The sequence below is a fragment of the Brienomyrus brachyistius genome, chromosome 1, assembly GCF_023856365.1.
Source record: "Brienomyrus brachyistius isolate T26 chromosome 1, BBRACH_0.4, whole genome shotgun sequence".
NCBI lineage: Eukaryota > Metazoa > Chordata > Actinopteri > Osteoglossiformes > Mormyridae > Brienomyrus > Brienomyrus brachyistius.
In genome coordinates this window covers 45507215-45515928 of record NC_064533.1, presented here as the reverse complement: position 1 = coordinate 45515928, position 8714 = coordinate 45507215, and the positions used below count along the sequence as shown (strand labels likewise).

General features: G+C 40.9%; 1 long non-coding RNA gene across 1 annotated transcript; it reads left to right on the top strand.

The window, feature by feature from the left end:
• The first annotated feature begins 184 nt into the window (after window positions 1-184).
• On the top strand, window positions 185-6187 carry LOC125705081 (uncharacterized). Its single transcript, XR_007381344.1, has 3 exons — window positions 185-386; window positions 2882-2944; window positions 3029-6187. It is a non-coding gene; the product is annotated as an uncharacterized LOC125705081 (long non-coding RNA).
• Window positions 6188-8714: the final 2527 nt, after the last annotated feature.

Sequence of the window (8714 nt, the reverse complement as noted above, 5' to 3'; positions counted from 1 at the left end):
TGTGACGACCCAGCGTGAAACATGCGTGTAAGTCACTTCTCAGAAATGTGACCTTTTTCTGTTTGTTAAAAAGGGGAAGTGGGGAGGGGTTTGGATGGAACATACATATTAAATTGTGAGATAACAACCCAAGTGAAAGAAGACGCCCCCAGAAGGCATATCAGGTTCAAGGCATGATCATTGAACAAAATGTGACTGTTTGTGTGTTTGTGCTCTTGAGTTTAACTGGGAGTGACACCTGTTCACCAATGACCTTCCTGGGATCTGAAAGTATAAAAATGTTAGCGGTAGCGTTTATGACACGATACATTTTTTGAGAATCTGTATTTTTTTTTCAGGCTTGATTTTTGCTCTGAAGAGTCAGAGATGGGACTCTCAAAAATTGGGTGAAGTTTTATTTGATTAAATGATTGATCCTTCTTCATATAAGTTGTGTGTTATGCTGTATTTTGTATATTTATGTGTCTGTTGATCTTTTTTTATCTAATTATGTGGTATAATTTATTTTTGCAATTTTAATGATGCTAAACTGTTAACCTGTTATGAGCATATGTCTTTATAAATTAATATAGAGCTGTTTTTTTGTAAATCACATAAGCCCAACTTAAGCCAAATTAAAAATATTTTAATATTTTTAAATATTTTAAAAAATATTTTGTTCAAGTTCAAAGTTAAGGACGGGTGTTACAAAAACATATAAGCAAGGAGACAAGACCATGCAGGATTTTTTGTTAATGAGGAATGACGCTGAACTATCGGCACCGTTGCTGAGTTGTACTGATGTAGCCATAATTTTTGCATGAAATTTGGAAGCAGGTCAAAAGATTGCTTTCATTTTATAAATATTTGTCCATTTTTATAGAAGTCTTATTCCTCAAGCTGTGGTTGAATCAGTTGCCACAGGATCCATTTTACAATATCTTAATTAAATATATAACAAAAGATATAGGAACCGGATATAAATTATGCATGTTTGATTTCACTTGTGATTTTCATAATAAACTTGTGAATTTTCTGTCTACCAGATAGACCTGTTTTTTGTTTTCCTGTTTTTGGGAGTTATAAAATGCGATTTTTCCTTCTTCAGATTATCCTGTTTTAGGCTGCTTTAAGTAGTCTGCACCGCTAGAGGGCATGCAATAATTAGGGAATAAAAATCTTATTTTGATAGAGCTGAACCTGGAAACATCGGAAATATAAGAATATATGCAGGTACAACGGTGGCGGAAACTGCGGATGCTTAATGTCTTTTGCTGAGAATGTAGAAATGTTGAGCCCGTGCACGGTATTGTTATTGTTGGAAGAAGCCGCATTTGTGTCACGTAATCTGTGTTAGTGAGTCAGAGAGAGTGCAAACCCCGGGGGGCTTCTGCCAGGGTGAGGTGACAGCACCCGAAACCCACAGGGGGTGCATTTGTAGCAAAGTGCCTGCTCATGGCTGAGTCGCAGTTCCTTAGTTTACCTTTCAGCAGCGCAGTACAGGAAGGCTTCTGTAACACGATACGGTGCCAAATAGTTCTAAGTCTTTTGCAAGCTTTTAAATGTGGCTTTGAGTCTTTCCTAATATTACCAATCATGTGTATACTGTGAGAATCCATGCACTGTATGTATCTCTCTGAAGGCGTCCTATTTGCATTCTGCTGCCCGGGAAGCGTATTCCTGCATTTATTGTAGCTGTAAGCACTTTCCGGGGGGCTGGCTGCACGCTCGCGTGTGGGCAGCCCCGAGCCCGCGGCGGAGGACGCGGGCGCGCAGGCGCAGATCGACACTGTCTGTCAGGAGCAGATCTTGACTGTGCCGTGAGCCGGAGCAGGTCTGGAGCTCTCAATTGCGCCCAGCGGGAGATGAGTGCTGGTCTCCCGGGGATGCCTCAGCCAGCTGGCTCCTCGCCGATGAGCCACGCCCCGGCTGTCTGTAGCGGCAGCGATCGCACTGCGTGCGTGTGTGTGTGTGTGTGTGTGCGCGCGCCAGAGAGTAGAAGAAACCGAAGGCCCAGGATAAATGCTTTATCAAGCTTCAATTTCTGCTTCCCCACAGTAGAGTGTTTTAATTGTATTATTTACATGTTGCATTGTACAAATAAGGCTGTATTATGTAGTGTGTTGTAAATCTACAGGAGTAAAGTACTTACTGAGGATCCTACTCATCAGGATACTCTCCTTATTACCTAAAGTATGTGCGTTTTTACGGTGATTCCCATTACGCCACAGTGCGAACAGACCACCTCTGCGGGACTGTGGGTGATATGCCAGTTACCTGGCGCTACCATGCGGAAAATGCCCAGAATTCAGGGTGGTTTTCCCATTGGATGTCATATGACTAACACTGGGCAGCCCAAAGATGCTTGTGTCATAAATGTTAGTTTTGTCTCTGCAAAAAAGGGTAAAATTTTTTTTACCTTTGCTTGTCACTGGGGCTCTACCCTCAAGGGTCTGCCAACTGTACCCTTAGCTGTAGGTAATTGTATATACCTTTTAAGGTACAGAAAAGGACTCTGTGGAACATTTCTGCACCACTGATGGTACGTTAATGCTGTTTGTACCTTAAGGATGCTAGTCAGAGTCCATTTCCGTACCTTAAAAGGCTACAGCCTTTTGTTAAAAGGGTACAGCTTCAGTGACAAGCAAAGGTACACATTTTTATCCTTTTTTTCTGAGAGTGTATTCATACATAATTGAATATATCTGAAAGTGTTGTACTTTAAAAAGTTGACTTTTTATGTAGTCTGACATTTTATAGGCAAAGTATTAAAAGATGTATTCAAAATTGTTTAAAAAAAATAAACTGTTTTTTTTATGAATCACATAAAGCCCTAATTAAGCTGAATTAATACAAACACACATCTAAAAAAATCTATGATATTCCCTTACTTTTTCTGTAGGGGGATGGGATAATCAGGATTAGACTTTGGAATCAGTGCAGCACACCAGTATCCAGTGGCTAGGTGAGTTTGTCTGTCTCGCTCTTAGCTGCTACCCCACTGTCATCTGTGGGCATATGGACAATCTTGCTGTTCCCTGACCTGCAGTATCATGAACTCCCTGGTCATTGTGCTGTTCCTCTCGAGCATGGTGGCCATGAATACGCCGAGGACGCTGCTCAAAGACATCGCCCGCTACAGCCAGATGGACTCTGTCGTGAGCGATTGCTTTTACATAAACTTAACATAAAAGAGCACCGAGTGACAAGGTCTTCCTTCCTTTCTGTAATAAATGCACTGACAGAATGCTTTTAAAATAACAGCATGCAGGTGGAGATGGTCGATGCTCTGCTCCCGCGTTAATGCTCTATGGTGGTGTGCTGGCAGGCTGAGTTTGTTGTTCCTGTTTGCGTGGAGCAGGTGGGAAGGTCAGGTTCATATTCAGCATCCAAGGATTTAATAAGCGTGGCTGTAACAACTGTTTTGGGTGGCTGGTCAGACGGGTTGATTTTACCTTAGTATCTATGTATGGCAAACAAAGGCCGCCTGCTTAATTCTGGGTGTTTTAGCGCACCTTAGCATTTTAGTGCTATTTTGCTCTCTCACCCATAACAGAAGGGGTTTTCGGGCCACACTCATGTTAAGAATTGCGTGTTAACCTGTTTTATCATAGAGAGAGGTGATTAATTGTTCCTGCAGCTCTTGCACTCTAGACAGACTGACGGTTGGAGTTCTTAAAGTGATCAGCAGAACTGGTGACCCCAGTACAAGCTGTTTGAAGCATATTAACTGTAATTGGTGCGCCAGTTATGTTGCTGTTTCATGATCCTTTGTGCCATTCTTCCAAGAGGATGCCCAGGAGGAATCTGGTTTGAAGCTGGCGCACGGAGATGTGTTTCAGCCACCGAGGATGGGAACACTCCTTTCAGTCTTTCTGGGGTCTGGTACACAGATCTTCATCAGCGTGAACCCAGCATCTCATGATCCAGAAGATGATATTTAAACGGGGTTCTGTCAGGGGAGTTTCTAGCTACTATTGCCCCGAGTGATCAGATCTAACTACACCCGAGGGTCCTGCAGATTTGTATCCAGAATATGTTGACTAAGTAACTGATTAGCAAACTGCTCTACAAATTATATGTGCCTAGTAGTATTTGGCAAACAGTAAGAAACTGGAGACAAAAAAATAACAAATGCCCTGCCTACAGTGTTTGTATTATAAGATATACTCTTTATAGATATAGATATAAGATATACTTTTATAGAAAATAAAGATAATGAATTTTGTATTATACAATATGAAAGCAGTGTAAGGGGAGAAACTCCTTGTATGACTAAGTGATAGACTACAGAGCGGTGTGCTGCCGTGTGGATTGAAGCTGTGATTGAAAAATGTAGCTCAGAATTCATAACCAAACTGGGGCTTGGTGTTTCCTAAATTTGCATTTCACCAATGATTATTCATTTCTGAATGTAGTGTAGCTCATGAATTTTGCATGGTTAAATCATGGTTAAGTCAAGTGTTTACTTAAAAAAGGAAAAGATTTATTAATCCTCTTGTTGTGATAAAAAATAGCTCATCCAATCATTATCCAAATGTGTAGTTATATATATGTGTGTGTGTGTGTGTGTGTGTGTGTGTGTATATATATATATATATATATGTAACTTAGGCAAACATATATAGGTGAATTCAGAAGTTTTCCTTTGCTCCAAGTAAATTTATGTAGAGATAAAATGTTACATTAGTCTGTCACAAACGAAAATAAAACACGTGATTATCAGTGTACAAATTTATTAGGCAATCAGAAACAGTGGATTTTTCTCTCTTCACCATCAACAGAAATAAAAAAAGGTTTAGTTATTCATTCTATAAAAGGAATGACAAACCTCAGTCATCGTTTAATGTTCTCTATAGACCTCTTCTCAGTAACCATCATGAGCCTGTTATCCATTGAACCGTTGAAGTCTTTGATTCGATTATGTCCTGTATTAGTTGAGGCAGGTAGGACCCCTTCCAAGATGCTCTCCTTATAAGTGTACTACTTGCCACGTTGGTAAATCTCATTCTTTAGTGAGGCCCAGTACTTCTCAATGGGGGTTGAATCAGGCGATGAAGGATTCCAGGTCATAATTCAATCACCTTTCAAGCCTTTCTTGGCCAATCCATGGAATGCTTTGATGCATGGAAAGGGACATTGTCTTGCGTGAACATCATAGCATTTTTGAATGCTGGTGACTTTTTCTTGTGCCAGTGTTTGAAGAAGGTATCTTCTAGATCTTGGCAGTAGATCTTTGGGCTTGGTCTTTCACCATCTGCAAGTAAGGAAGGTCTTAAAAGTTCATCGCTGATAATTGCAGCCTACAACACTGCTCCTGCACCACCTCGTTGGTGCTTGAAGAGGGTGTCCATCCACCGGCCCGTCCATCTGCCCCTACAAGAGGAGATGTGTCCGTGTCCATTGTTAATGTTTTAGCTTGTGTGTCTTATTGAGTGCAGCTTGTGTTTCAACCTTTGTGAACTCAGTAATGTCACGCAGCAGACCGCACCTAGTACTGCCAGGGACAGCGTTCAGATTACAGTATTGAAAAATAGTGACATTTGATGCTAAAGAGTTTATGGAAGTCTCTACATTAATTTGACAGAAATCTGGTAGTTAATTTGTGTCTCTCTACATGCTTCTAGCATCATATGTGACTGTTGGCTACAAAACAATTGATTGTATAGTGATCACGCTTTAAAAGTTTGCCAGTTGTAATTGTTTTGCATCCTTGATATTTTACTATAGAATTTTTTCCTGCTCTCCTGTTTTGGACAGTTTTAATAGTAATAATAACTTGCTTAATAATTTTGCAAAGTATCTATGGTTTCCTGTTTTAGTCCAGATAGAAGGTACTCAGACAAAATACTGAGCACGCTCTGTTTTAAACAGTCCATTCTTAATTGGAGATTAATTTGGGCTGAACTATTGGTCGGAAGAGAAGATACAACCAAAACACACAGCTGTCTAATAATTCTACACATGGTGTATATCTATGTATGTTTATACATCTATTAGATGTAGAATCGTGTAACAATTATTTAGGCCGTTCTAAAGTACGCAGTAATATATAATGCCTGTTATGCATTATATGCCTCACACATTGCTATGGACCGAAGAAAAATGAATGTGTGGAAACATAAATATAATCCATAACAGTCGTTAAATTGCATTGAATGTTTTAGCATTTGATTATTATTTCTTCGCTATTTTAAGTATTCTTAGTAATAACTGATTTTGAGCTTTACAAGTTTAAATTATGCTTTACCTGAAACAATTTGTCTATAAATTGAAGTAGGTTGACCTCTGTTGTCCTCGTAAAATTCTAAAAAAAAAAAAAAAAAAGTTTGATCTGCAGTGGGGTTTTTTCCAGAATAGATTTCCACATCTTTGTCAGCAAATCTAATCTGATTTAATGTGATGCTAGACATATCAATATGTACGTACTTCTTGAAGCAGAGCCATTAACACCCACTAATACCAGGAAGTAGATAATATGTGTAGAATTAATAGCTTTAATTTGATAGATTAAAAGTGTGCTAATGGGCTTGGCCTCATGTGGCAAACCTTGTCTTGCCTGACTGCCACCAACTCAGATTTCTGAGTATGTTTATAAATCTATGATGGTGTGATGACTCCCATCCTGATGTGAGGATTGATGCATGTTCGCCTGCGTGGTTGACAGTCTTCGGCTGCCTCAGTTCTCTGTCCCCAGCCAAACGCGGGGGCCCTTGTGACGTCCGCTGTGGGGCTGTGGAGTCTCCAGCAGGTTATGTGGCGCCAGATTCTACAAGTGTAAGAGGCGGAGATACGTCCTGACGGGGGAACCTGCTCATTAGGTCACATCAGCGTCAGCGCATGACAACCTGGACGAGCTGAGGCTTCTGGGGCCCAGGGGCCGCTCCTGTCCAGCTTGACTGTCTGAGCACCCAGTGATATCTATTTCAGTCCACCCACAGATCTGACAGCAAGTGCGGTGACGCTAGAGAATGAATAATTCAGCAATTAGTTGTCTTCCCACCACACTCGTATGTTTTCCCATTCTCTGGTGTCCACAACATTTAGCATCCAAGTGTGGAGCTTAGAGCCATTTTGATTTTCACTTACACGCGGCGCTTTGATTAATTTTACAGCATATTTGAGGAGTTCCTTCCCACATATCACCCCGCAACTTTTTCCAACATTTTTAGCTGTTCAAGGCCAGTGTTTTACAGTAGACTGTGAAACATCGTGTGCTCCTTGATGATTTATACTGAATTAATGTACAAAGAAATTCCATAGATTTCTTTTATATTGTGAGGATAACAACTGAAGGTTTTTTTCTCATATCTACTTCAGGCTGAATATCTCCTCTCATCTTCTGTGGTATGAATTGCCACTTTTTCTGCTGGAATGAAAGCCACTTAAAAGAATTAATAGGAGTACAAGAGAAAGCCCAAATTCCAATGTCACGGCATCAGAGTAGGATATAACCAGGATATGCCAGGCTACAGGTAGCCAGGACTCTGTTCTGTTAGCCAAACTGTGGTCACTGATGCAGCTACATACATTCAGAAAAACCCGGTTTCAGATGAATGTGTCATGCAGAAGTTCCCAGTACAGTAAATACAATTATATCACATTGTTTTTATACTTTGTGTGTTCCTGTACTCGCATTGACCAAAATAACGCTTTCCATAATTTCAGCCCCTGAAGTGTGATATTTTACATGCTTTATATCAGGATTTTGTATTCACTGATATGTGTTCTGGTAAAATAATAGTTCTGGTTGAAGCACCACTTCTTAAAGCACTTCTAACATTTCAAACACTTCTAACATTAATTTTTTCTTACCATTAACATTTCTACTCTTTTAACAAGTAATGGGACCTCATTTAATTTTGGACGTAGTTTAGCACATTGTTTGATGGGTGGCTCCCTCTGTACCGCTGTGAAAACTGGTATTTCATGTGGCCTAGATGGAAGTACCCCCCCTACTGACAGAAACTGGCAGCTCCAACAGCACCTGTTTTGTCCTAAGAGTCTTCTGTGTTAGTCCTACCCAAAATTAATCCTGCTTAGTTCCAGATGTCTGGCACAAACGTATGGCAGGGCTTTAGGCCTGTTGATAAATCCTTTGAGTGTGTACGTGTTAATCATCCAGTTTTAAAACCAAAACATAAGACTTATTTGATTTGCCTATTAAAAATCCAAATGTGTAGCACAGCATGAGATGAACAAGAAGAAATTAAAACAGTAAATAATATGGGTCCCGCGTTTGTCCTGATTGTATGGTACCATTCCCATGTTTGGTTTGGCTCAGCTCACACACTGGCTGCTTTCTTTTGCTTTATTATTTCATGCCTCCTTCAGGGTAGCATTTCCTCACTTAGCGATTAGCGTAATTCTGTGGGGAAACAGCCCTTCTGCTGACATAACCTTCAGGATGCTGGTGACCATCCTGGATCTGTGGCTCTGCATCTCCCTCACGTTCCTCGGAGCCCGTGTCGGCCTCACGAAGCCCTTGAGTGGGCAAAATTCTGAAAAAGAGAAGAGTTCCCTTCTAGGTAAGCTTTGTGCTGTGTGGATGGGACATGGGTTCGAGCAGGATTAGAATGTGCGATCGTTTTTCCATAGGGGATTGAGCACCCCGGTCTGCACCCAGGGACGGATTACGGACCGGGCCAGCGGGGCCGCTGCCCAGGGGCTCTTGGGGTGCAGGGGGCCCGTGGGGCCCCTAGCCCAAAACACTTTGCAACGCTTATCAACAATGT